This window comes from Hippopotamus amphibius, chromosome 2 (assembly GCF_030028045.1).
Source record: "Hippopotamus amphibius kiboko isolate mHipAmp2 chromosome 2, mHipAmp2.hap2, whole genome shotgun sequence".
NCBI classification, from domain to species: Eukaryota; Metazoa; Chordata; class Mammalia; order Artiodactyla; family Hippopotamidae; genus Hippopotamus; species Hippopotamus amphibius.
The window spans coordinates 24,259,327-24,284,596 of NC_080187.1; the positions used below are offsets into that span (position 1 = coordinate 24,259,327).

The 25,270-nt window shown below is 43.6% G+C and overlaps 1 protein-coding gene and 1 pseudogene across 4 annotated transcripts in view; both read right to left on the bottom strand.

Annotated features, from left to right (window-relative positions):
• PALM2AKAP2 (PALM2 and AKAP2 fusion) overlaps window positions 1–25,270 on the bottom strand; it is a 335,745-nt gene that overhangs the window by 98,836 nt on the left and 211,639 nt on the right. The gene's annotated exons all lie outside the window — the stretch shown is intronic.
• LOC130847287 (U6 spliceosomal RNA) lies at window positions 3,615–3,715 on the bottom strand (annotated as a pseudogene).

A 25,270-nucleotide genomic window follows, 5' to 3' on the forward strand; every position in this document is an offset into this window, starting at 1 on the left:
TTGTCGCAAGGGGAGGGGGGCGTCCTGTGCATTTTAAGATGTTTAGCTGCATCCCACTAGATTCTAGTTGCACCTGTCCCCCCTCCCAGATGGACCAATCCCTCAAATCAGTCTGCTGATTGCAGTCCTGGGGCTTGGCTAGTTTTCTTGGTGGTACCCGCCCGACCTTCCTCCTCCAAGTCTGAGGTAGCAGAGTTTCTCACACTCTACTGTGCGCACAGATCCCTGGGGGGTTTGTTACAAATGCAGATTCTGACTCAGCAGGTCTGGGTTGGGGCTCAGGATTCTCTAGTTTCAACAAAGCCAAAGCCCCTGGGTGATGGTGATGCTAATGTCACAGGTCCTCAGACCACACTCTGAGCCCCAGGGCCCTTTAGCACTGCTCTAGTAACAGGAGGGAAAACTGCGTAGGAAAAGTGGCTGGCATCGCATAGCTTGGCTGGTTACCTGGTAACTTCCCAGTGTCTCAGCATCCTCGTTTGAAAAACGGTGGTGATTGCAAGCATTAAGTAAGGCAGTGGAAATAAAGCAAGCAGTTTGGTGTCTGGGACTTAGAAAATGTTAATTCCTTCCCCTTTTCTTCTTAGCTCCTCCCAGCACCATGCCTAGAAACCTCAAGGTCGAGGCATCCCTGGGGATTACAGGGAATTCCCTAGAAGAAAAAACTCAATTCCATTCTGAGTGGTGGTTGGAGAGGGAGGGATTTCTTCCCTTTTCTTTCTTCTAGCTTACACTTTCTCTGTTGGTTACACCATAACGTCTGTCATCCTTTGGAGGCTGTGAATTGTTTAGGTTAAGAAGCACACAATGAAAAGAATATTTAAAAACAATGTACACATTGTGATTTCATGCAAAAGCAATGCCTCCCACTCTCCAGGCCCATCTCCATGCTGCATTTAACACTGATTTAAACTCTTCTCAAAAGGAAAGCAAGCGCTTTGGATCAGCTCTCAATTTCCAAAACAGTTTGTTCATATCCCTCCCCAAATGAATGAATTCCACTCATGTGGAATCGGTCCGGGGAGAATCCTTGTTATCCTCTGCAAGGCTAAAATGTTCTAATGCAAAACTACTAATTTTCCAGGCTAAACATAGCCTTGGGATCACACAGTACATGGCACGTTGACCTTGATTTTAACACACAGAGAGAACTTTTGAATTCAGGGTTGTGAAGTAGTTGGTTTTTCCAGAATATTAACTAAGATGTATTCCTTTGGGAAAATCACTCCCTCAACCCCACAGGAAAAGGGCTCAACAATGGTGACTTTCTCCATCTTGTAGGCTGTATCGAGAAAAATGGATGTGAGGCGCTGCTCCAGACAAAGTTAAGTTTCTGCATGATTCCACTGTGCAAATGAGGTCATGAGAATAGACGCCCAGACGGGCAGCTGCACCGGGAGAGGGGCTGCAAGCCGGCAGTTAACCGCCCACAGGAAAGTGTGGTTTGGCCTTCCTCACACCTTCACCCAGGTGTGGGGCTGGTCAGCCTGGATGGGAAGAAAGACAGGTAGGCATCCCTCCCTCTTCCCCATCTGGGAGTTGGGGCTTCCCCGGGGGTCTGTGAGGCTGGTCTCTGCTACAGAAAGCACTAGCTCAGTCCTAGGCCCACCAGGTGATCACAAGCATGCCGGGAAAATCACAGGGACGGACAGGACAGCCACCTAAGGAACCCCTCTCTCTTCACAGAACCTGGAGGGGTGTGGGTAGCAGTTCCACGCACACACTCTCCTTCGAACCAAGAAAAGATGAAAACTCTGGAAGGCCTGGCAAAATTCTCCTCAAAACCTCACCAACTCAGGGTGCTCTAAGCCCTGTGGGGTAACATCCAGTCCAGCATCACTGTTTATTCTTGTTCTGCAGAGTTATCATCTTTTTCAAGGCTTCCTCGCTAAAGCATGCGCAGAGCAAGAAAAACATCCTTACGTACTTCAGAGAGAGGTTCATAGTTCTGGACCACCATTGATATACGTTGACTCGACTGCTTGCCAATTATACGTCGCAGATAAGGACTCTGGGTGCTCCACAGGGCAGAACATGCAAGTAGAATCCACAGACCTGTGGACGGAGCCCTAAGATTGCCATCATCACCTGGTCTTGGCATCACCAGCAGAACCAGTTTAAAAGGCAGTATCCAGACTCCTCCCACAAGGGTGATGCTGGCAGTCTGGACCATATGGACACTGTCCCTCTATGGACACTGGGCTGATGGATCACGTGTCCAGATATGCTGCTCAAGTGAACAGGCAAATGCGCAGGAAATTGGGTCTTCGTGCAGGGCTGAGGCCCTTAAACAGAGTACAGACACTGGAGAGTCACTAGCCCTGAGTTGGACAGTTCTCCCTCTGGAGACGTTTTGAGGGGGGACTTCCCTCCGGCAGGCAGTGACTAAAAAGAAAACTTCTCAGGGGTAAGTGCTACAATGTTCTGCTTTTTCAGTCATGTTGTTTGTGAATCCCCAACCACTTTTTCTAACCGACTCACTTCCTTAAATATACAGGCTCATCCTCATCCAAGCCTGGCACCATGAATTCGGTGGAGAGGTTTGGACCAAGAGTGGAGGTTACCTTTTATATGTGTTTGTTACAAAGGATAATTTGTAGCGCTTAAAAATAAACTCAAAATAATGTTTCTGGTGTGCCCGCCTCACCCGGGTGCTACATAATCATCTACCCGAGCAGCCAACTCTACTGCAAATCCATGAGAAGTGCAATGATAAGACACAAAGGACTGAATTCACTACACGTCTCAGGCTCTTCTGAAAACCTTTTTAATTTTAACCCTCATGGCAAATCTTTACTTACTATATTCATCTGCATTCCTGTCTTATGACACATTAAACTCATTAGAGCTGGCAAAGAATCTTGCAATAGTTAGTGAAGGGGAATCCCAGCGATCCCCATCCCACTGCCGGTCACTGAGTAAAAGCTTAAAGCCCAGGATGCAGGTCCGGAGAATTTGGGTCCATTTTCCCAATGAGGAGCAATTTCTGACCTGCTCAAAGCATCCTGAGGGAGGCAGTAAAGATGACAGGAAGAAGCCTCAATACAATAGTGCAAGTGATTTGGAGGGAAAGGGAAGAGAAGGATGTCGGCGAGATTCCCCAAGTCAAAAGGCTGTGGGGTGGATGTGGAGGTCAGGCCTGGAGAATCTCTGTGCCCAAAGCTTCTCGATATGATCAGTGTAAAGGATGAACAATTGATGTGCTACACAATTTTTGCTGGAATTTTTTAAATTAACTTTAAAAACTGTTTACTTATTTGCATCTGCCATAAAGATGAAAGACTTTGGTTAATTTAAGAAAACAACCAATTTGGGGAGGAATACACATGCAAGGTGCTTCCACACCTATCTCCTTTAATGCAAGTTTTGAAGTAGATAGGTTTTGGTGTCCTCATTTTTAATTTTCATTTTATTTTTATTTTTTTTATTGGAGTATAGTTGATTTACAATGTTGTGTCTGTTTCTGCTGTAAAGTGAATCAGTTATACATATACATATATCCACTCATTTTTAGATTCTTTTCCCATATCGGTCATTGCAGAGTATTAAGAAGAGTTCCCTGTGCTATAAGAGGTCCTTAGTAGTTATCTATTTTATATATAGTAGTGTGTATAAAAAATATGGAACACTTCACGAATTTGCTTGTCATCCTTGCGCAGGGGCCATGCTAATCTTCTCTGTATCCCATTTTTTATAGATGAGGGAACTAAGACTCAGTTTATATGACGTGCTCTAGATCTTATGAGAATTCGACCGATGCACTAATGAGTTTGGGCCCTACCATGGTGCTGGATAACTGGGGCCTTGGTTATGTATCTGCGTATTTGGCTCTGCTCACCACGTCTGCTCCAACTGAGAATCAAACCAACCACACAATCCCTGGAAAAGGGGTTTTGAAGGACCATGCCATCCCCACCAAGTTCTACAGCTCTTTCCCCTTCCCTGGCATTCACACCATGACTCCCTCAACTCGGACATGTATCCTCCAAGACAAACAAACCAACAAATCCACTAGAGGGAAGCTCCATCATTTCATCCCCATCCCCATCCTCTTCCTGAATAAGGAAACCCTCAGCATTCTACCTCCAAAGGGTAACTTCTCCAGTTGCAGGGCCCATGCAGTCTTTCTGAGACTCCAACCAAGAAGGGAACAAATGCCACTTACATGTCCCTTGATCCTACTCAAACATGTCCCCCCAAGGCCTGGGAGCACTGGTGCACCTAGATTTGAGAGGGAAGTACCAAAGGGAAAAAGAGGTCAGTGGGCGCAAGGATGCTCTCAGTCCCTCTGTCCACGCTGTCTGTCCTCTTCTGCACCTCCTCAATTTCAGAATTCACTTCAAAAAGAAAAAACTTCTCGCTGAACCCTGGAGAAAGCGCATCCTGTTTTACTGTAGGAAGAAGGAAGGTCTTGATTAACTCATTTTTCTGGTGCTCAGCTTTCAGAGACTGGGGCAAAGAACAGAAATAACATTTGTATCGGGATTTTAGTTTTCTTGAAAGCCAGCCTCCAGAGTCTGTCCTGGACTAGGTTTGGCGATTACACTTCTACACTCCTAAAAATTATAATTCATATCTACTCTAACATCACACTAAGACTACAAAATCCTGAACGGTCAATGCAAGGACAACAGTGCGTTCACCACAGTAAACTCTAGTGAGAAGTAGTCAAGGAGGGATAGTCATTTATTACATCTTAGAAACATGTTCAACAACAGTTGAAATAAATTTTTAAGGCAAGTTTAAATTTCAGTTACTGTATTAGAGCACTCCATTTCTTAAGTATTCTAATTAATAAAGTCCTACTTAAATCACACAAACATTACTCTGTAACTTTTTTTTGAGTAAAATACAGGTTTATCCCACTTTCTGAAAGTAGACCATGCCTATGAAAACTTCAGTAAGCTGAAATGGCAAAAAGCAAAGAGTACCCCACTTCATGTTACAGCAGGCACTTTGATTTTATGAAAGACTACATTAGTTCGATGATAGGTTTTTCATAAAAGTGAAAATCTTCTTTGGATTTCTTTTGGTTAGCGAAATGTAGATCTTGCATAGAAGCTAAGTGGCAGCAATGTGAACTTTCAGAAAGTGGGGGAAACCTGTAGTAGATTCTCCTGTTAGAATAGAGATGATTTCAACTTTTCTATAATAATACAGTCCTGGAAAATGTGTTTGAAGGGCATAGGTCCAAAACTTAACAATAGTCATATATTCTTAGAAGGTGAATATCTAACCAAGATATCTCTCCCTCCCCCCACCCCACACCCAATCTATCTTCCGTGATGATTCATGGAGGCACTGCCTCCCTCAGGCCCAAGCCACCCAAAGTGCTCCTGGATGAGGCTGGTGCTAGAGTAGGACCCTGAAGTTTAAGCTTTTTTAGTGTTACAGAAAATCTGCCCCTGGGTGTCAAGTTTGCACAGTACCAAAAAAAATGATTCAATCTTCTACGAAAACTTACTAAAATTGTGGAATCTGATAAGTATATTAATCAATTACTTGAAATGTCCAATAGCTTACACAGGATGCCTGACCAATAATCTAAGCAAATGGTGACTCCCATGTGTCTCAAGATCAAAGGATAGCCGTTGCAGAGGCTAATTCATGAGAGGTTATACCAGTGTTGAGAAATGTATAAAATGAAAAAAAAAGGAACTAGTTTTCAGAAGTTAATTTTCAAAATGCTCCTGTTTTAATCATTAAAATCCCTCAACACAACCCCCATCCAAATTCAACTGCATTTTTATTTGAAACATTTCTCATTATCGTAATAAGTGGGAATTGTGATGACAACCTTGATAGAAATCTAGGACATGGATGCTTTAAGAGTCCACCAAATCTACAAAGACAGTAGAATCTAGCCAATAATTATAATAATTAATTAGAAAGTCCGGGGGACTTCCCTGGTGGCACAGCGGTTGAGAACCCGCCTGTCAGTTTAGGGGACACAGGTTTGATCCCTGTTCTGGGAAGATCCCGTATGCCGCAGAGCAACCTAAGCCCATGCGCCACAACTAGTGAGCCTGTGCTCTAAAGCCCGAGAGCCACAGCTATTGAGCCCACATGCCACAACTACTGAAGCCTGTGCTCTGCAACAAGAGAAGCCACTGCAATCAGAAACCCACGCACCGCAACAGAGAGTAGCCTTTGCTCGATGCAACTAGAGAAAGCCTGCGCGCAGCAACGAAGACCCAATGCAGTCAATAAATAAATAAATAAATAATAAAATTTAAAAAAATAGAAAGTCCAGGGTGTTAGCATTTTTAAAAAGCAACACTTAATAGGTAATTTCTATATTAAAATACCAAAAGGTTTAAAAATAAAACAATCAGTGGATCATTTTCCCCTCACTTGATAACTAAGACAAGCTGTTCCACTTTATTAGCCAGAGATCCTGAGGCTAGTGAGTCAGAAGGAGCCACTTATGAAAGTGAAATAAATTCTGACAACACTACCCTGAACTCCGCAGGCAGGAAGCTGTTTCAACTGTCATGCCAGAACTATGAGATAATGGGTATTTCAAAATATTTGTCCCATCTCAAAGCTCAGTCTCACACTAGCATCTTGGCATCCCAGAAAGAAGCTGAAAATGAACTCCACTGCCAGAGAAACACCTCAACACATAATTGCCCAGTCTGTTAGGTAAGGGATCAGGAGACCCAAGTCATATTACTTTCATTTCTTCTGGCTCATGACTAATTTTATTGGTGCAGCTCAAAATAACTGCTGCGCCTATAAGACCCATGGTGTGTCCACTCAAAGGAGAAGATGCCCTTTAAGCAAAAAGCCTATGTCAAAACTGGGGAGGAGAGAGCTTGGCTGTGTTCAGCCTTTTAGAAGGTGCTTTAGAAAGTTTCAATTCTTAAAAGGCTTTATGCTTAAAGAAGCAGTGAACTCCTTACTAAATATGCCTCATTTCTAGACCTGTTATTCTGAAATTTTATTGATCAAAGTTGAGGAGGCTGCCAGAAGGAGGAGAGTTTAATTAAATTGGGAACATTTCCAGGAAGAAAAGTGGGATGCTTAAATGAACTCTCTTCAATTAGAACAAAGCCAAGGAAACAAATCCCCTGGGATTACACCGGTGAGTGGTGGGTTTGTACTAATTCAGCCTCCAGGTGCCTGTGATCAAGTGATAAGAAGGACTCTTCCTGTGAGAACTTGTTTGCAGACTCAGGGATATACTACATAGAGATGTATGGGTGGGTGGGTGAGTGTGTGTTCTTTTCAAAGGCAAATACGTTGGGGGGGGGGGGTCCGCAAGTTTGCCCAAATTAATGGTGCTGCACCTAAAACTGCTACAGGGAAGGATACAGATTTGCCAAAGTCTGACCATACAGCCTTTCAGAGTCAAACCATTACTGCCCGACGCGGGAAACTGGCTTTACTGGGTCTGGAGAAATAATCCACCATCTCTCTAAACGAGTCACTTCCCTCCCAGACGCCCCCTTTTGCGGAATAGGGAGAGATCCCCAAGGTGGGTGGTCTGCATCCGTGAAGGAAAGCTCAGAAGCCAGCTTGCTGGTCCCGCTCCCGCGGGTCCCCCCGCCGCCTGGCTCCCCACCGCCCGCAGCCGCCGCTACGCCTTCCGCCCTCACCCGCCACCAGCGCCACCGCTCCCCGGCCCGCCCCGCCTCCCTCCGCGGGCTCCCATGCTGCCCGCTCTCCCGGACTTCTATTCAGTCCCCAGTTCTCCATTGCGTTTCTCTAGAATTTCTCAGGTCCGCCAGTATCTCCTAGCTCCTATCCCGGGAGGCGCCTCGCCTCTACCTCGATTGCAAAACACTTTGCCCAGCGCTCACCACCGCGACCCGCCCCTTCGACTCCCCACAGTGTCCCCACAAAGGGGCCAAAGAGACATGCCCTCCGGCTTTATCCGAGATGAAACACCAGACCCTAATAGCTGGGGTCCCAGCCTCAGTCCAAACTTCCAGGCTCAGCTGGACCCGGATCCCCCTCCCTCCGAGTGCAGAAGGGCTGCTCCTTCCTCCCGCAGCATCTTCCCGGACCCTATCTCGAAAAGGCCCCGGCTGGTTGAGCACCCGGCCCTCCTCGGCCTCAGTCTCCCCGAAAAGCTCTTGACTTCCGAAAACGCCCCCAGCTCTGCCATTAAAGGAGTGAGGACCGGCGCCTTCCCCTCGAGCAGGAACCGGTGGCTCCATCCACCGCTGCTCCCAGGTCTGGAGAGGCGGCTACAGCCCATTGATTTTTCTCTGCTTTTCCTGTACAGCCCGACTCTATGTGTGTGTTTGGCGGAGAAGGCGGGGGTGTGGCATTCCTAAGTTTATTTTTTTAAGCATATATAAGTGAATAAGTATTGAATAAAGCAGCCAAAAACTGGCCCTCCCCCAAACCTAGGAATTCAAAGCCACATGGTCACAGCACTTTCCAGCCGGGCCCCCTCCCCGCACACGCTCCAGTAGGCAAGGACCATAAAAGCCCTTTAAAGTCCGCGGTCATCCGAGGGCCTCCCAGATCACCAATCCCTCCCGAGCTACCCTTTACCCGCGCCCGAGGCCCCAACACCAGGAGGGTGGCCCGGGGACTTAGTGTCCGGGGCCGCCGCGCCTCAGCTTGGGCACCCACCTTTGGGCGCCGGATCCCGGGGGCGCTGTCCTTGGGCTCCGCTCTGGCGTGGCGCTGCTACTACCTCCTCCTTGGAGCGTCCGGGAGACTCCGCGGAAAGGCGTTTGGCAGCCCCTAGCTGGGGCGAGAGCATCTGCCGAGAGCCGCGGCCGCCGGGCGCGCTGGAGTGCGGGGAGCGCCGCCCGCCGGCTCCCGGAACCCGCCCCTTTCCCGCCCCCTTCCCGGAGGCCTGGGCCGAGGTCCACCCCTCGGCTTCCATATCCCCCTCACCCTCACCCCGCCCTAATCACCCACACCTTCTGCCTGTGGCTTTGGCGGAATCTTTGCACAAACGGAGAAACCAAGAAATGAGTGAATGGATAGATTGGAGAGATGCAGGGTGGAGGGATGGGGCAAGTGAAGCCGAGTATTTCCTAACTGGGGAGAGGGTTCTGTGTCTGGGTACGTGGACCTGTGTTAGCGCACGGGTGGGCGTGTCGGTGTGTGTGCATGTGGACGTGCGTGTTGGTGTACACATACGTGCATGTGAGTGTATATGGAAGTGTGTGGGTGCGTATGCGCCCTCCCAACCCCGGGACTGCTGAGTTCCTATAGGAGGGGTCGAGTTCCTCATCCCTTACTCAGCATCAAGACTATGTCCAGGTAAGCAGGACCGCTGGGAGCGGCTGGGAGATAGGTCTTTGTGATGCGGCCGGCGGCTCCGTTTGTTTTGGGCCTCTCCCTGATGTGGTCCAGAGGTTTAGGTGCGGACGGGGATGCTTCCGGCTCACTAGCTCACTAGAGCCTTCATGCTGCCTTCCCCGTTGTGGCAGCTGGTGGCCTGGGGTCAGAACGCGTGTGTTAACAAAGCCAGCGGTGGGGAAGGAGGGCAGCTGATACACCGCTTGGGGCTGGATCGGGCGGGTGGCCTGCCATCCCCCACTCCCGAGCTGTCTGAAATTTCAGCACGTAATCCCCTCCCCCTCTATGAATATTTAAATAATGTTAATGACCCTTTGAAAATGGACCCTCTAGAAATCCTGAGAGGACACACAGAAACACCTCACACAGAAAACAGTATTTTAAAAAGCAAGACGTTCTCTGCAGAGGAAATAGAAACATAATATGTAGCCAGATTTCTTGAATTCAACTTTCCAGTAGGCATGATCAAGGTTTTCATTTTCCCTTGATTCTTTCTCTCCACCTCTGCAAGTCAGAGCCCCTTACTCTTCTTCTAGTTTCCATCCTCTGTTGGTCTTTTTTCTGAACTGCTGGCCAAAATCTCGGAGTCCTCTTCTGAGAGTCAATTCTGCATGCCACACACAGCAGGGAAAGACAACTGCCAGGGTCCTTGATTTCCCATACAAGAAATGATAACATGGGGACCTGTCCAGAAAGCCCCTCCAGCTAAAGACACATTAAAAATAGCACCCACCCCGCTACTGAATTTCAATAGAATTTACTGACCAGTGGCCAGAGATTACAGAGCTTCAGCCTCAATCAATCCCTTTCCTTCCTTCTTTTCTTTTCCTTTCTTTTTTTTCTTCCTTTCTTCCTTCCTTCTTTCCTTTCCTTCTTTCTTTCAGCTCTTCATGTCACAGACTTGAGTTAAATATGTGGGTGCCCTACATTGTGATCTATTTTTAACATTTTAATAGCATGTGAAAACACGTTGAAGTGAGCATGTTTGGGGACAGTTATTTATTTACATGGACCATAGACGCTTCAAGGAAAAATTCTAAAATTACAGCAGAGGTGAGATTTTTTTATAAACAGTATTAGGGCAAGTGCATCATTACTCTTTCTTCCTATATTCCTGAGTTAAAATGTATCATTTGCCAATCAAATTTGTTTCCTTATTAGAAAGAGTACAGCAGTTCACACCGGCTTATTCTAAATTCTTTCCTAAAGCAATGTCACTGTTAATACTACTGTAATATTATTATTTTTAAAATAAAATATCCAATCCCATATTTTTTTAATTAATTTGCTGCATTGGGTCTTTGTTGCTGCACACAGGCTTTCTCTTGCTGCATCGAGCAGGGGCTACTCTTCGTTGTGGTGCACAGGCTTCTCAGTGAGGTGGCTTTTCTTGTTGCAGAGCATAAGCTCTAGGCACACAGGCTTCAGTAGTTGTGGCGCACAGGCTTAGTTGCTCCGTGGCATGTGGGATCTTCCCAGACCAGGGGTCGAACTCATGTCCCCTGCATTGGCAGGCAGATTCTTAACCACTGCATCACAAGGGAAGTCCCAGTACTACTGTAATATTATTTTTAAATATGAATTAATTAATGTTCATTTTTTGTTAATATTAATTTTAAAGTTCTGGCATATTCTACAGAAAACTATTGGGAAAAGTACATGTTCAATAGATATTAATTTACAGAACATTTCCAGAGGAAGCCATGATTAAATTACACCTTTTTAATATAAAAGGATTGGTAAATACCAGGGCTCAGAAATATTTGTTTAATTTATTCAATGAAATCAGTGCAAGGGTATGAACATCTGCATGTGAAAGTAAAAACTGTCTTAAATTAACACATTTATTTTCCCCTAGGTTGGTGGTTCTCAATCAAGGGTGACTTGACACCCCCCTTCTCCCGCTGGAAACTTTTGATTGTCATCACGGGGGTGGAGTGCTATTGACATCTAACAGATAGAGGCCAGGGATGTTGCTAAATATCCTGAAGAGTACACTACAGGCCCCCAACAACAAAGGACTGCTGCATCCCAAATGTCAAGAGTGCCAAGGTTGAGATGTCTTGCCCTGGACTTAAAGCCAGGACTAAGGACCACAGATATCAGAACCATGTCTGGGTTCATTAAAAATGCACATTCCTGGGCTCCACCTTTACCTAGGAAGTCAATCTCTGGGGTCAGGACCAGGGAAAGTGTGTCTTAACAGCTCCTGGGTGATTCTTAAGAACATGAAAGTATGAGAAACACTGGAGATGAGAAAGGCTGGCTTCGTTACCCAGTGCATGTTTATGGGCTCATCACATTGTATGTGTCTTAACATGATGATGGTTATTAGAGCTGAGAATGTTTTATGAAATATACAGTTCCCTCGATCCACGTAAGAAGCACTTATGAAGCAAATAAAGGACAACCTATTCTGCGAAAACAAACATAGCTGGGATGTGAAAATGTTAAATGCTCCCTACACCATTTAGGACACAAAACCTTCTATGGAGATGTTGCTCGGCAAAAGAGGAGGAGGATTTTTTTTTCCCTACAGCCTAAGTGTACATTTTTGCTTATGTTGCTTGTGCCATGCTGCCTGCCCATTTTAAATGCTGCCCCCGAGCAAGAGTGGCCTCCAGGGGACCCAAGAAATAGAATGTACTTACTAAAGAAACACCAAAAGGAAAGGTTGGGTTTCTGGGAAAGGAGTCAGCCTAGACACAGATTCTTCTCCCCAAGCTTAGAGAAAAGCAGAAGTTGAAAAAAAGACCCGTGAGTGGCTCAGAGAGCTGATCTGAAAACCCAAAGAAGGGGCCAGGACTGGTCAATCATAAAAAAAAGAATTTGCCATCTCCTCCTACCGGCAGGATAAAGACCAACAAGCATCAGCTGTATATAATCCTCAAGTACTAAATGTGTCCTGCACATTTAAATAAAGGCTTGCTAGGAAAAAAAAAAAAGAGTAAGAATAAGATGGAAAAGCAAACAAAACCAATATCAAAACAGCTGTCCCTCATCAAACCAATAATCCAATATCTGTAGAACTTTCCCACCAAGTACCAGGTAAAGTCATTGGAAAGTTAGGAACAATCCCAATCCCAAAGGCATCCCCCTGGGACCAGATGTACCACTACAAATCTAAAAGAAGAAATAAATAGGGGGAAATATTTGCAACATATATAACAATGGGTTACTATCTCTAATATGCAAAGAGTTCTTACAAATCAATATGAAAATTGAAGAAAATCACCAACTATCTAATTGAAAAGATAAACCAGTCATTTATAGATAAGTACAATTGGCCATTGAACTTAGGAAAAGATGCCCAAACTCTTCCTTATTAAAAAAAAAAAAAAAAAAGCAAGTGAAAATACTGGAACGATATATTGTGCCTATGATATCAGTAAATACATAAAATACAAACATTATCTATTATTGGTGAGAATGATGAAAATTAAGTATTATACGCTGTTGAAGGGGATATAAACTGATGTTAATAAATTGGTAAGTTTGTTATACAATTTGGTGATAATCTCTTAAAATTAAAAAAAAAATAATGTTTATGCACTTGAACTTGCAATTCACTTTTGGAATTCAGAAGCTTATAAAATCTATGAGTCAGAAGAAGATTGAAGTGGTGGGGAGGAGTCAGTGAGTGAGAAATTCCTGATCACAGAGAGGGCCAAAATAAAGAGACTATTTAATATAAACGTTTAAAGTTGCTTGTTGAGTAGTGTTGTGAAGTAAGTACTTCCGGTAACCCCTAGACCTCTGATAACAGCATTTGGAGAACCAAAGGCAAGGGTGCAGACTGGATATCAGGCAAGAAGGATGTGAGATTAAGAATTCAGACAAAATGGGAAATCAGAACAAGAAGTGACCAGGAGAACTAACTCCATCCCACTTGAGTTAACCACTTGAGTTAAAAATCCGTAAAAATAGTGGGGTGGGCACTGGACCACCTCTAATGCTTTGTGGGCAAGGGTCCAAGTAATTTTAATTTAAATATAATAGGAATGATTTCTCCTTCAGGCTATGGGAATTGGGATGGCCAGCCAATAAACTCCTATGATTCACACATCTTTGACTTATTTTCTGATTCAGATAGCAGTTTTACACTCTTCATCTGGATGTTTTGTACACTTATGGATTTCCCACCTAAGACATTTCTCCACTTATCTCTGATTCTTATAAAAGGGCAAAAATGTCATTTCTAGATAATGTAAGCAATGATGCTTACATCCTTGGCTTTTCCATAGAAGCGACGGTCCATCCAGAGACTGTTTTAACCATCAACTTTCTGAATGAATGCACAACATATAAGACAGGTTATGGACTGTTTGTTTTGACTTATAGTTGTTTTATCAAATTAAAAACACCCTTCTCAAAACCCTCTCTTCTCTAGGATCAGGCCTGGTTGCTGAGTGATGGTCAGCTCTTAAGACTTTGCAAATCAGTGTTTCCCAAGCTAGCACACATTGAATGTAGCTTGAAAACTGAAGGGGAAAAAAAGTCAAACAACAAAAAATCTGGGTTAATTTCCCTAGAAGATCTGGGGCTCAGGAATCTGTATTTGTTTAAGCTTCTCGCATGATTCTATGACACAGCCTGGTTTGGGACCCACTTGGGGTGGACACAATTATCCTTAGGCAGGGGAAGGACAGAGCAAGTGAACACAGAGATAGGGATGGCTGTCACATGAGAACACTTGGCTCTCGGACCATGTTTACTCCCATTCTTGGCTTAGTTTGTGGTTGCCTGCCTTTCCTTCATTTCCTCTCCAGGGTCTCTGGCTTCCTGTGCCCGAGTACGTTCCTTTCCAGCCTGTTCACATTTATTTCCTTTCCCTGCATCCTCACACTTGCCCTCTCCTTTGCCAAACCCTCTAACACAAGGAAATGATGACCTGATGACATTCACCCCAACGCTTGAGACTCTTTTTTCAAAAGACTTTTTAAAATACTCCAAAGAATCATTCCAAAACCCATGCAACTTTTGCCCATCTAATTGCTTTCATTTTGTCCCATATTACAGCTGGACTGTGCCTTCTCTACACTAACAAAGTGACATTGTGCATCCAGATTGCCCCTTGTAATATACATTTAAATGGTACCATTATAAAGCGCAAGTCATACAGTGTTCCAAGCTAACATCATCAATGAACTGCAGCAACGTGGAAGCTGCTTATTGGCAAGGATGCAGGAAAAAAGCTATAAGTGCAGGGGAAATGCAGGGTGGGGAAGGGAGAGAGAGCACAGAGGACAGAGTCCTCCTGTGAGGGAAGCAAAAAGGCACAGACGGCCACATGGGACCACTGTGGGCCTCCCATCCTCTTTCCAGAGGCCTCAAAGCTTAAGTGTTAACGTCAAGAACGTACTCATGTAGTCCTCTGGTAATTAGCAACAAAGCCTGGAGGTTCCAGTTCTTCGTTTCTTGGCTGAGAATTTTATCTCATTTAACAACTGAAGCATTTAAAAAATCTAGTAAACACTCTGGAGTTCATGCCCTAATGGAGACACAAGCATAAAGCAAGGTGCTTTTAAGGCATGGCATCACAAACACAAAGTCTGCCAAATATACTTGGAATGTACAGCAAGGTCCACAGTGTGTTCACAGGCAGGACAATGGGAGCAGTGCCCCCGGTGCAGAGGGCCGTTTCTGTTGAGTAAATCCAATGAATTTGCTTCTCATTAGCAATCTGTGTTTTTGTTTGTTTGCTTGTCCGTTTTATTTTTGACCACGCCATGAGGCTTGTAGGATCTTAGTTCCCTGACCAGGGATCGAACTCAGGGCCACGGCAGTGAAAGCACCAAGTCCTAACCACTGGATGGCCAGGGAATTCCCAGCGACCTGTGTTTTAAATACAAAACTACCTTTCTTTCTGGCGGTACATAGCTCCTTCTCAATGTAGGTAAGATGAAAATGATTTTTTAGTTTAAAAAAAATGGGATCGTAACATTTTCCCAGTCATACTCAAGTGTTTTCCTCAGAACTTTTAAGTACAGGCTGGTAACTTATGGAAAGACCCATAAGGATTTTCAGTCCTATTAGGGGAAAACAAAGACTAAGCTTGTCATTTTAAATTTTAATAATTCTGATTATCGCAGAGGGGTGGTCTTTGCAGTAAGTAGTCTCTGACTTCCTCGTGAAGTGTTTTACTCTCGAGAACAACCCAATGAAGAAATAGGCTTTTTCCTTCTGCAATATTGAACATATTAAATTACTTACCCTGGAGTGAAGGTAAGTTCACTGAAATATGATGGGGGAATACTATGAAGGCAGTTTATCTACACAGAGTAAGTTAATTACTTAGCTAAGTAACCATGAGTATTATAAAATGTTAAGACCATTTAGATGTGGCGAATAACAATGGTTCTGCAGCATATTGAAAGCCTCTGTTGGGAGGGGACCATGACCCATCTAAAATCACTTTAGAAACCGTAATAGCGTATGATAAAGTCAACTGAAGCATAAAACCCACATGATCTGTGAAACGCCTCCAACTCCTCAAGTAAAGGCCTTTGCCTTCCCCCCTGCTTCCTTCCCTTCTCCCTCTCCTTCCTCTCTCTTCTTTTTTTTTTCTTTTAATTTTTTTATTGGCAAATAGTTGATTTACAATGTTGTGTTAATTTCTGCTATGTAGCAAAGTGAATCAGCCACACATGTACATACACACATTCTCTTCTAGACTCCATTCCAATATAGGTCATTACAGAGCACCGAACAGCTATACAGTTCCTTCCTTCCTTCCTCCCTTCCTTCCTCATTCCTTTTCTTTTTAGACCACAGCCTAGTTAATTTTAGGAGCAGGCACTGCAAACTCAAATATCTTCCAAAGCCACACAGATAACATAAATGAGTAGAGCTGCCAGGTATCAGAAACCGTTTGTGACTCCCGTGAAGGACTGCTAAGTAATTTATAGACAGGCTGAGATAAGATAGGCCAGCATGGAGAGAGAACTGTGTGTTTAGATAGATGACTGCCACTGCTTCTGTTTTGTATCAGGCACTTAATTTGCTTGGGATGGGTGAGGGCATATCAACATGTCAGAGCCAGGAGAATTAGAGCTAGGAGGAACATGACATCACCCCCAGCCACAGTCCTCATTTTACAGTACAGCAAAGTGTCAGTGAAATCCAGGGTCTCTGGAGCCAAAGACCAGGGTTCGGGTCCTGGTCTGTCATTTATTAGCTGTGTGACCTTGGGAAAGTTGCTCAGCGTCTCCATCTCTCCGAATCCCCACCTATAAAAGGCAGATCATGAGAGCATCTACCTACAACATCACATCTACAACATAACAGTTGTGAGCGTAAAATGAGACCATCCAGGTAAAGCTGTAAGCCCGGGGCCAGCTGCAATGTTAGTTGCTATCAGTGAAGGCAACTGAATCCTAGAAGGGGGATGGGACTTACACAGAACCACCAGGCACAATTGAGTCAAGGTCAGGACTCAAACTCAGGCCTGCTCACTCCTAGGACAGGGCTAATTTCTTTGCCATAAGCTTGCTCTCTTTGCCTGGTATTTTTATTATTTCTAAAGAAAACAACAAACAAAAACAATTCCATGGCATGCTGAGAGGAAGCTCTGGTTAACTGGTTTTAAGGCCAGAGTCGTATCTATGGCCTACCTTTGGCGGCCTTGGCAACGAGGCCAGACAAGTGCAAAAGCAGTGGTTACCATCAGCCTAGGCAGTCCAGGGACCCAGGATGGCTGTGCTGTCAGCATGGCTACGCCACCATCTCTATCACAATATCCTAGAAATATTTCCCTCTCAGCCTTTTGTCCTAGAGTTTTGCTTTGAGTTCTGTAAAGCCTCCAGCCCGTTCTCAGTATTCTGGGATATTTTGCAGACAGAGGATGCTGCCACGGTCCTGCATATCAGAGAGGGGAAGTGACGGCTTCATGGTGACACGCGTGTGTGCTGTGGTTTGTGGCCACTTTCTGGACGGGGTCCCTGCCAGGCACTGTATCCAGAGGGCTTGGTTCCCACAAGATGGGGGCACCATCTTATTCCAGGGCAGGGCCCTGCCGGGGAGAAATGAGCCCCCACTGCCTGGCCCCTGCTCCCCTCCTCTTCCTGCCTTAGCTCTACCTCCTGCTTTCGTTTTGTCTGGGTCAGTATCCCTCAGTCAGCCCTGGACGCACCAGTTCTTTCACTCCTTCTACTCACACTCTGCTCTTTACCTAGAAAGCCCTTCTCACCGGTCAAGGCCTATCCAACTCCCCGCCTTCAAGACTGTCCCCAAGGCTGCTGTTTCTAGGGCTCCATCCACAATCTCCTTCCCCCACTCCCATTATCCTGACCCTCCCCTTGATCAGAGACACTCTATCCAGGGCAGCCTAGAGTCTTACCTGGGCCTCAGCATCTTGCCTTGGACACCCATCAAACACACATACTCCAACCCAGCTCCTTACTAGCCTACCTCCACTCATCTGCCCTGTATTTCCTGACTCAAGGGTCCCACAATCCCCGTAGTCACTTGCCCTCTTTCTCACTGTGGTCAAGTTATTGTGGCCCCTCTTACTGTTCCCACTGCTTCTTCACAGGTCACTCCTTCCTCCTTTCCCACCTGGCCTATTCAGTGGCCTCTTGCTGGATGTCTCTGCACTTGGCCTCTCCCCATGCCTGACCACCTTTCACAATGCACTTGAGTTAGCTTCCCAACCCAGTCTCCAACGACTCCTCCTGCCAAAATAGAAACTGCTTATCACTCACTCAGTCATCCGCTCAACAGATATTTATTAAGACTCTCCCATGTGTGAGGTCCCATTGTAGGTGCTGGAGATATATCAGTGAACAAAGTCAAGTGCTGTCTCTCTCTCATCCTCGAACCACTGGGCCTGGAGGTAGGATGAGTGCCCTCCCTTGCCCTTTACCGCTTCTTCCAGACTACTGTCCTCCTTTCTCAGCAAAATCCCCCTCCCTCATTACCTGAAGATTTTAGCATCCGTCACTCTCTTTCACAACACTCTAACCAGCAACATTCTAAGTCTTAATGATTGTAACACCCACATGGATAAGTCTTCAAATACCCTGGGCCCTTAGTTTTTTTTTTTAAGAACTTTTAATAAGATACGTTTAACAGACAGTAAACAGCATATATTTAGAGTGTACAATTTGGTATCCCAATCTCCCAATTCATTCCTTCCCAACCCTCCCCGCTTTCCCCACTTGGTGTCCATATGTGTGTTCTCTACATCTGTGTCTCTATTTCTGCCTTGCATTTCCTCTTTCACAGTTGTTAGCATTTGCCTTATGTATTGAGGTGCTCCTATATTGGGTGCATATATATTTGTAATTGTTATCTCCTCTTCTTGGATGGATCCCTTGATCTTTATGTAATGTCCTTTCTTGTCTCTTGTAACATTTTTTATTTTAAAGTCTATTTTATCTGATATGAGTATTGCTACTCCAGCTTTCTTTTGATTTCCATTTGCATGGAATATCTTTTTCCATCCCCTCACTTTCAGTCTGTATGTGTCCCTAGGTCTGAAGTGGGTCTCTTGTAGACAGCATATATATGGGTCTTGTTTTTGTATCCATTCAGCCAGTCTGTGTCTTTTGGTTAGTGCATTTAATCCATTTATATTCAAGGTAATTATCGATATGTATGTCCCTATTACCATTTTCTTAATTGTTTTGTTTTTGTTTTTGTAGGTCCTTTTCTCCTCTTAGTATTTTAACTTTTTTAAAATAACTATTATTGTCCCCCTACTTCAGCCACCTAGTCCCATAGTCCTATCCTAGACCTTGTTATTACCAATAACTGTGAACCATTCATAATCTCAGTTTCAAGCATCCTATTCTCTAACCACCACTCTTTCTACTACTATACCAACTCCAATAGTTCTCCAACTCCATGACCAAGGCTAATCCAATGATTCTGTTACATATCACTGTTCCTCATCCCTCCTGGTCTCACGCTTTCTTTCTGTAGCTTAGATTCCATGGTCCATTTCTTGTGTTCACTCTCAACTCCTTTGTCTCTCTCTCCCTTTGCCATAGTCACCCTGTTATCAGTAACGTTGGATCAATCCAACTCTTTGTCCATTCCACATCTGCACTCACACACTGACATGATTAGAGAAAAACACACAACCATCTGGCTACATTGATGACTGCTCGCTTTAAGTAGTCATCAGTGCTACTGGAGATGCTATTTACATCTCCCCAGTCCATTCATTCCCCTACACTTGCGATGACTAGGTACACCTTCTCCTTTCTCCTTATACACTTCTTGCTCCATATCACTGTCATCTGCTGACCTGGCTTCCCATCTCACTGAGTAAGAAGAGGCAATGGGAAGACGGCCTTCCCTCTCGTGAGTAGGAACACATGTCCCTGACCCTAGCTATGGCCATCTCCTCCATTTGCACTGGATCCTGCCCCTTCCTACCTCTTCCAGGACATTGCTCCCCTAATTGTAACCTCTCCTGCAACATAAATTTGCTCTCACCTCATCTGCTGTGATCTCTCCCACTTAAAAAAAAAAGCTTCTCTTGACCCTATAGCCTTCTGCAGCTACCACCTCAATTCTCTATTCCCTGTTAGATCAAACATACTTAAAAGAGATATTTCTACTTATTGTCTCCATTTCCTGCCTCCACCACCTCCATTCTTTCTTTTGTCCCCATCGCCCCACTGACAGAGCATTGGTCACAGTCATCATGACCTCTCTCCAGGCTGCTGAACCCAGTGATCATTTCTCAGAACTCATCTTACTCGACCTTTCAGCAGGATTTGACACAGATGGACAGTCACTCCTTTCTGAACTACTTCCTTCATTTGGTTTCCCAAATACTCCTCTCTCTTGGCTCCTCTCAGACCTCACTAGCCATTCTTTCTTGGTCTCCTTTTCCTCTTCATCTTCCAAATCTTTAATATAGACTGATCTAGGCCTAGAGCCTCATCTCCTTCTTTCCTTCTTTCCCTCTGTGATCTCATCCTGTCTTGAGGCTACGTACTGATGAATCCCAAATTTCCATCTTGGCCTGCTCTCTCTCTGGAACTCTAGACTCATACCCAAGCTCTCCACTTTGATGACTAGAAGGCATCTTAAACTTAACAAGTGCCCAGAAAATTCCTAATTTCCTCCCCAAATCTGCTCCTCCTGTAGTCTTTTCCACCTGATTAAAGACAGGCTCCATCCTTTTAGCCATAACCATGTCACTCCCATCTGATAACATTCTGATTTATTTTTCTTCAAAGCACTTATCATTGTCTTTCATATAATATGCCAACTTGTTTCTTTGTTTCTTGTCTACCTCCCCTTACTAAAAAGTAATCTACATGTACACAGGAGTATAGTCTCTTTCATTAATTTCTAGATGCCCATAGCTTGGCATAGAGTACGTGCTAATTAAAATCTGTTGAATAAATGAAAAAAAAAATGTGTTCATGGAGCTTACATCCTAATAGAGTGTGAAGAATGGGTAAAGATTAAAACACACACACACACACACACACACAGGGGAAGAATGCCAGATAATACTAAATAAGATAACAGGAAAGAAAATCAAAGGTCAAATGAATTAAAAGAAATATATTATTGTTCAGGAGGTGGTAATTGTCATAAAGAAAAATAAGGCGGGGGAAAGGAATAGACCTTGATGCCAGTAGGGAGTGGGTACTATTTTATATAGTATGGTCAAGAAGAGACTCTTTAATGAGGTGATATTTGAGCAGAGAACTGGAAAAAGAGAAGGAGTGAGCCATGAGACATTGAAGGGAAAAGCATCCCAGCATAGGGAACAGCAGCTGTCTCCACAGCTCATTACCAACCATGTGTGGAGCAGGCAGGAGGCCTTCACAGCTGAGAAGGGATAGATGAGGGGAGGGTGGCAGTGAGTGAGCTCAGAAAGGAAGCAGGTCAGTTCAGATCATGAGGACCCACAAGCCTTGATGAATACTTTGGATTATTTTTTTTCCTGAGTAAGATATGAAGCCACTCATTTATTTTAAACAGATAAATGACTTGATGTAAGTGTTTTTTTTAAAGATCACTGTGGCTGCTACCATATGAGGTCTGTACTACAGGTGGGAAAAGGAGTGGCCAGGAGACCACTTAGAAGCTATTATAGTAATCTGGGCAAGAGGTGACGATGGCTTAAACTAGGATGGTCATGGTGCAGCGGTGATAGTAATGGTGGAGTCAGATTCTAGACATAATTGGAAGAAGCAGATGCACCAGGCACATGGCACAAAGCATCACACTTGGAAGACATTCAATATCTACTTATCAGATGCATGCCCATATACTTCTTATTCTCATTACAATAAAATGTTCTTTTTAAATTCAAAAAATTCCCCATTTGATTATTTTTCTCAGAAATTTCTTTTCAACAAAATACCAACTCACCAAAACAGACTTTTAACGTACATTGGGTAAAGTAGTTCTTGAACTTTAGGTAAAAAAATTGCATTTCTGAAGCACTAAACAAACTAGATTTTCCCATACGATGATTTCCAAGAAGAATTTAGTGTTTCATATGAAAGGACCACATTGACCCTTACATTTCTAACATTTATCACGGGTGAGTTCAACTGGCCTTTCTCTTTTTTCTCCTATTATCTGTGGCATTCTTCTCCCTTTAACTCCTTCATTATAAAAACAGCTCTTTTCAGACACATCACTTGCACAAAGAACCTGTGGCTTGAAAGTTATTGATCCTTCCCCTGAGGAAAGCAGACTTTGTGGCCTTTTCTTTGTTGAGTTCCAAGGAAATGGCTGATTGTGAAGTTAACTGGCTCAGCATCTCCTGAGAAAAGGAAGAGCATATGTGGATCACAGGCAAGAGGTGGTCCAGGGTCATGGGTAGGAGGACATGCTCTGGGGGCCAAACCCTCATTCCTCCACTGATTCTGGGTGGGACCTTCCACAGGCAACTTTACCTCCTTGTGCCACAGTTTACTAGTCTTTAAAATGGAGACAATTACATAGTATCTATATCATGGGTTTGTGGTGTGCATTGGTTGAGTTAATGCTTATAGAGGTCAAAGAACCTGCCTTTTTTTTTTTTAATTGCTTTTCTTTTTGCTTTTTGAAAATTTATTTATTTATTTATATATTTATTGGCTGCGTTGGGTCTTTGTTGCTACACATGGGCTTTCTCTAATTGCAGAGAGCGGGGACTGCTCTTGTGGTGCATGGGCTTTCGTTGTGGTGGCTTCTCTTCTTGCAGAGCACGGGCTCTATGTGCACAGGCTTTGGTGGTTGCGGCACATGGGCTCAATAGTTGTGGCTCACGGGCTCTAGAGCGCAGGCTCAGTAGTTGTGGCACACGGGCTTAGTTGCTCCAGGGAATGTGGTATCTTGCTGGGGCAGGGATCGAACCCGTGTCCCCTACATTGGCAGGCAGATTCTTAACCACTGCACCACCCAGGAAGCCCCAAAGAACTGACCATTTAGATTCTCAGTAGCTGATAGCTATTTGTTATTATTCATCTGTGCTGGGCTGCTGCTCTGTAACTGTCCTGTGGCCAGTCCAAAGAGCCAGAGCAGTCTTAGCTCAGAAGGGTTCTTGACTAATGCCTTCTCCTGGGGGATTATAGCTATTTTCCTATCATTAACTGTTTTTTATTGAAGTATAGTTGATTTACAATGACTTGAGTATACAGCAAAGTGATTCCATTACATATATGTGTGTGTGTATATATATATATTTAGACTCTTTTTAATTATAGGTTATTATAAGATATTGGATATACTTCCTTGTGCTTTGTAGTAGGTCCTTATTTTTTATCTATTTTATACACAGTAGTGTGTATCTGTTAATCCCCAATTCCCAATTTATCCCTCCTTCTTTCCCCTTTGGTAACCATAAGTTTGTTTTCTGTGTCTGTGAATTTATTTCTGCTTTGTAAATAAGTTCATTTGTATTATTTTTTTAGGTTCCACATATAAGCAATATCATATTTGTCTTTGTCGGTCCTGTCATTAAATTTTAATTAAAATAATTTCTCATTTATTAAAGAAATACTCATTGTATGGAAAGCAATAAACTGTAGGCTCTGGAATATTACAGACCTAGGACTGAATCCTGGCTCCACTCTTACAGATTTTGTGACCCTGGGAAAGTCACCTTTTCAGAGCATGGGGCTCTTCAAATAAGCAAAATAAGGGTCCCTGTTTCATGGTGTAGCTGTGAGTGTTAAGTGAAATAACATAGTGTCTGACTCTTAGTGAATGGTGAGAAAAAGAAAGGGAGCAAATAGGGAGGGAGGAATGAGGAAGGAAATAAGGAAGGAAGGAAAGGAGGAAGGAAAAAGAGAAGAAGAGTGGGAAGATGAGAAGGAACAAGGATGAGAGAGGCGAAAAAATAGGAAGGGGGGGTCAAAGACTATTACAGGATAAGAAAGCTTGATAAAATCCATATGGAGGGAAAATGTTTACTTTAATAAACTGTCAAATACTATGAAAAATGCTTAGAAACAGGATGCATATTTTTATTTGAAAAAGATTCTTTGCCTCTTTTGCAATGCCTTTTCTCTTAAGAGGGATTTTCCTATGTCACTCATGGGATAAATTTAATATAAACTTGGAAATTTTTTTCATATTTGGGTTTTGTTCATATTTTCTTTGTAGGAACCAACATATCTAAAACACATTAAGAATAATAAAAATAATAATTCTTCCTGGATGAATGTTTGTCTATTTCTCAACTTAAATAAGCTTTTTATTTTTAAAATCTCCAGAGGATTTATTGCCAGGGATTTGAAAAAGTCACCCTCAGAATTTGAACTTGTTTAAATATGGTACACTGCATGTAAGAGTATGCAACACAACATTCAGTAAGTTTATTTTTTTACCTATAAGTTAAGAAAAGCTGTACAACATAGAAATACAGATGTCTTAGGGAAAACTAAAAGAAAAAACTGCCCCAAGCTCAGGCATGGTGAGTATGGTGGTCTCCTAATAAATACTGCAGGACATCTGTAGGCTGAATTTCTCCATATTCAAAGAAAGGTCTATTTATTCACTGTCGGCCCAGGTTCCCTTATTTACTGAAGAGCCAGTTCTGTTTTTTATCATATTCATGAATCACTGCAGTCGAATGATAATGAAAATGTAATCAGAATGTTGATAGAATGAAAACCCAAGGGCAAGCCTGAAAAACAACCAAATCTCTGGGATGAAAATCTAATCTTATCCCACCAGGTAAACTCCAGTTTTGCATTTGAAGAACAAATGCAAACAGAACTACATACAACCTCCTTTATTGACCAGGGTCTGTGAGACCTACTTAATCTGTTTGCATAAGAGCATCACCATTTTGTGCTAAGGGGGCAAGCAGTGGGACATATTTTTTATGAACAAGGGCTGCCTGGAGTTGTTAAGCACAAAGGCTGCCTGGTTAGATCTGGGCTCTGAGACAGGGCTGTGTGTCCTTAGACAAGTTACTTAGTTTCTCTGTACCTTTTTTCTTTCTCTGTAAGTTGGAGATACTCATGGCACCCATCTCACAGCGTTGTGGTAAGAATTACATAATATAATACCCTAAGCAATTGGGCAATGCCTGACACATGGAAAGGTCTCAATAAATGTTAGCTATGATTCTCCTTACTCATTTTCCTAAAGTGAAATTCACTAGAAAATTCGTCATATTAGAGATCAAAACTCACAGTCTCTGAGGACATGGAGAATGTGGTGATTGATCCATTACCTTACCTTCCAGCCCAGATCCCTTTGGGACAGGGAGTGGGGATTGTGGCTACTGGTACTTTTTTCTTTGCAGAAATATACATGATACTGTTGCGCTAAGATAAATGTCACATCTCCACTGGCTCATTTCTGAAGAAGAGCAGTAGTAAGCTCAGCGGACTCAAAACAGCCCAACTCCTGGTGTATAAATCTCTAAGCACTTTGCAACCTCTCCTCCTAACCAATGGAGCAATCACCTTGTCTGAGCACGTCTTCACCTTTTATATACAACTTACATGTGTGTCAGCTTTTCTCCATGTTAACTACTAGTTTTCACTGCAACAGAAAAAAAGGAAGCAGGGAGGTCATTAAG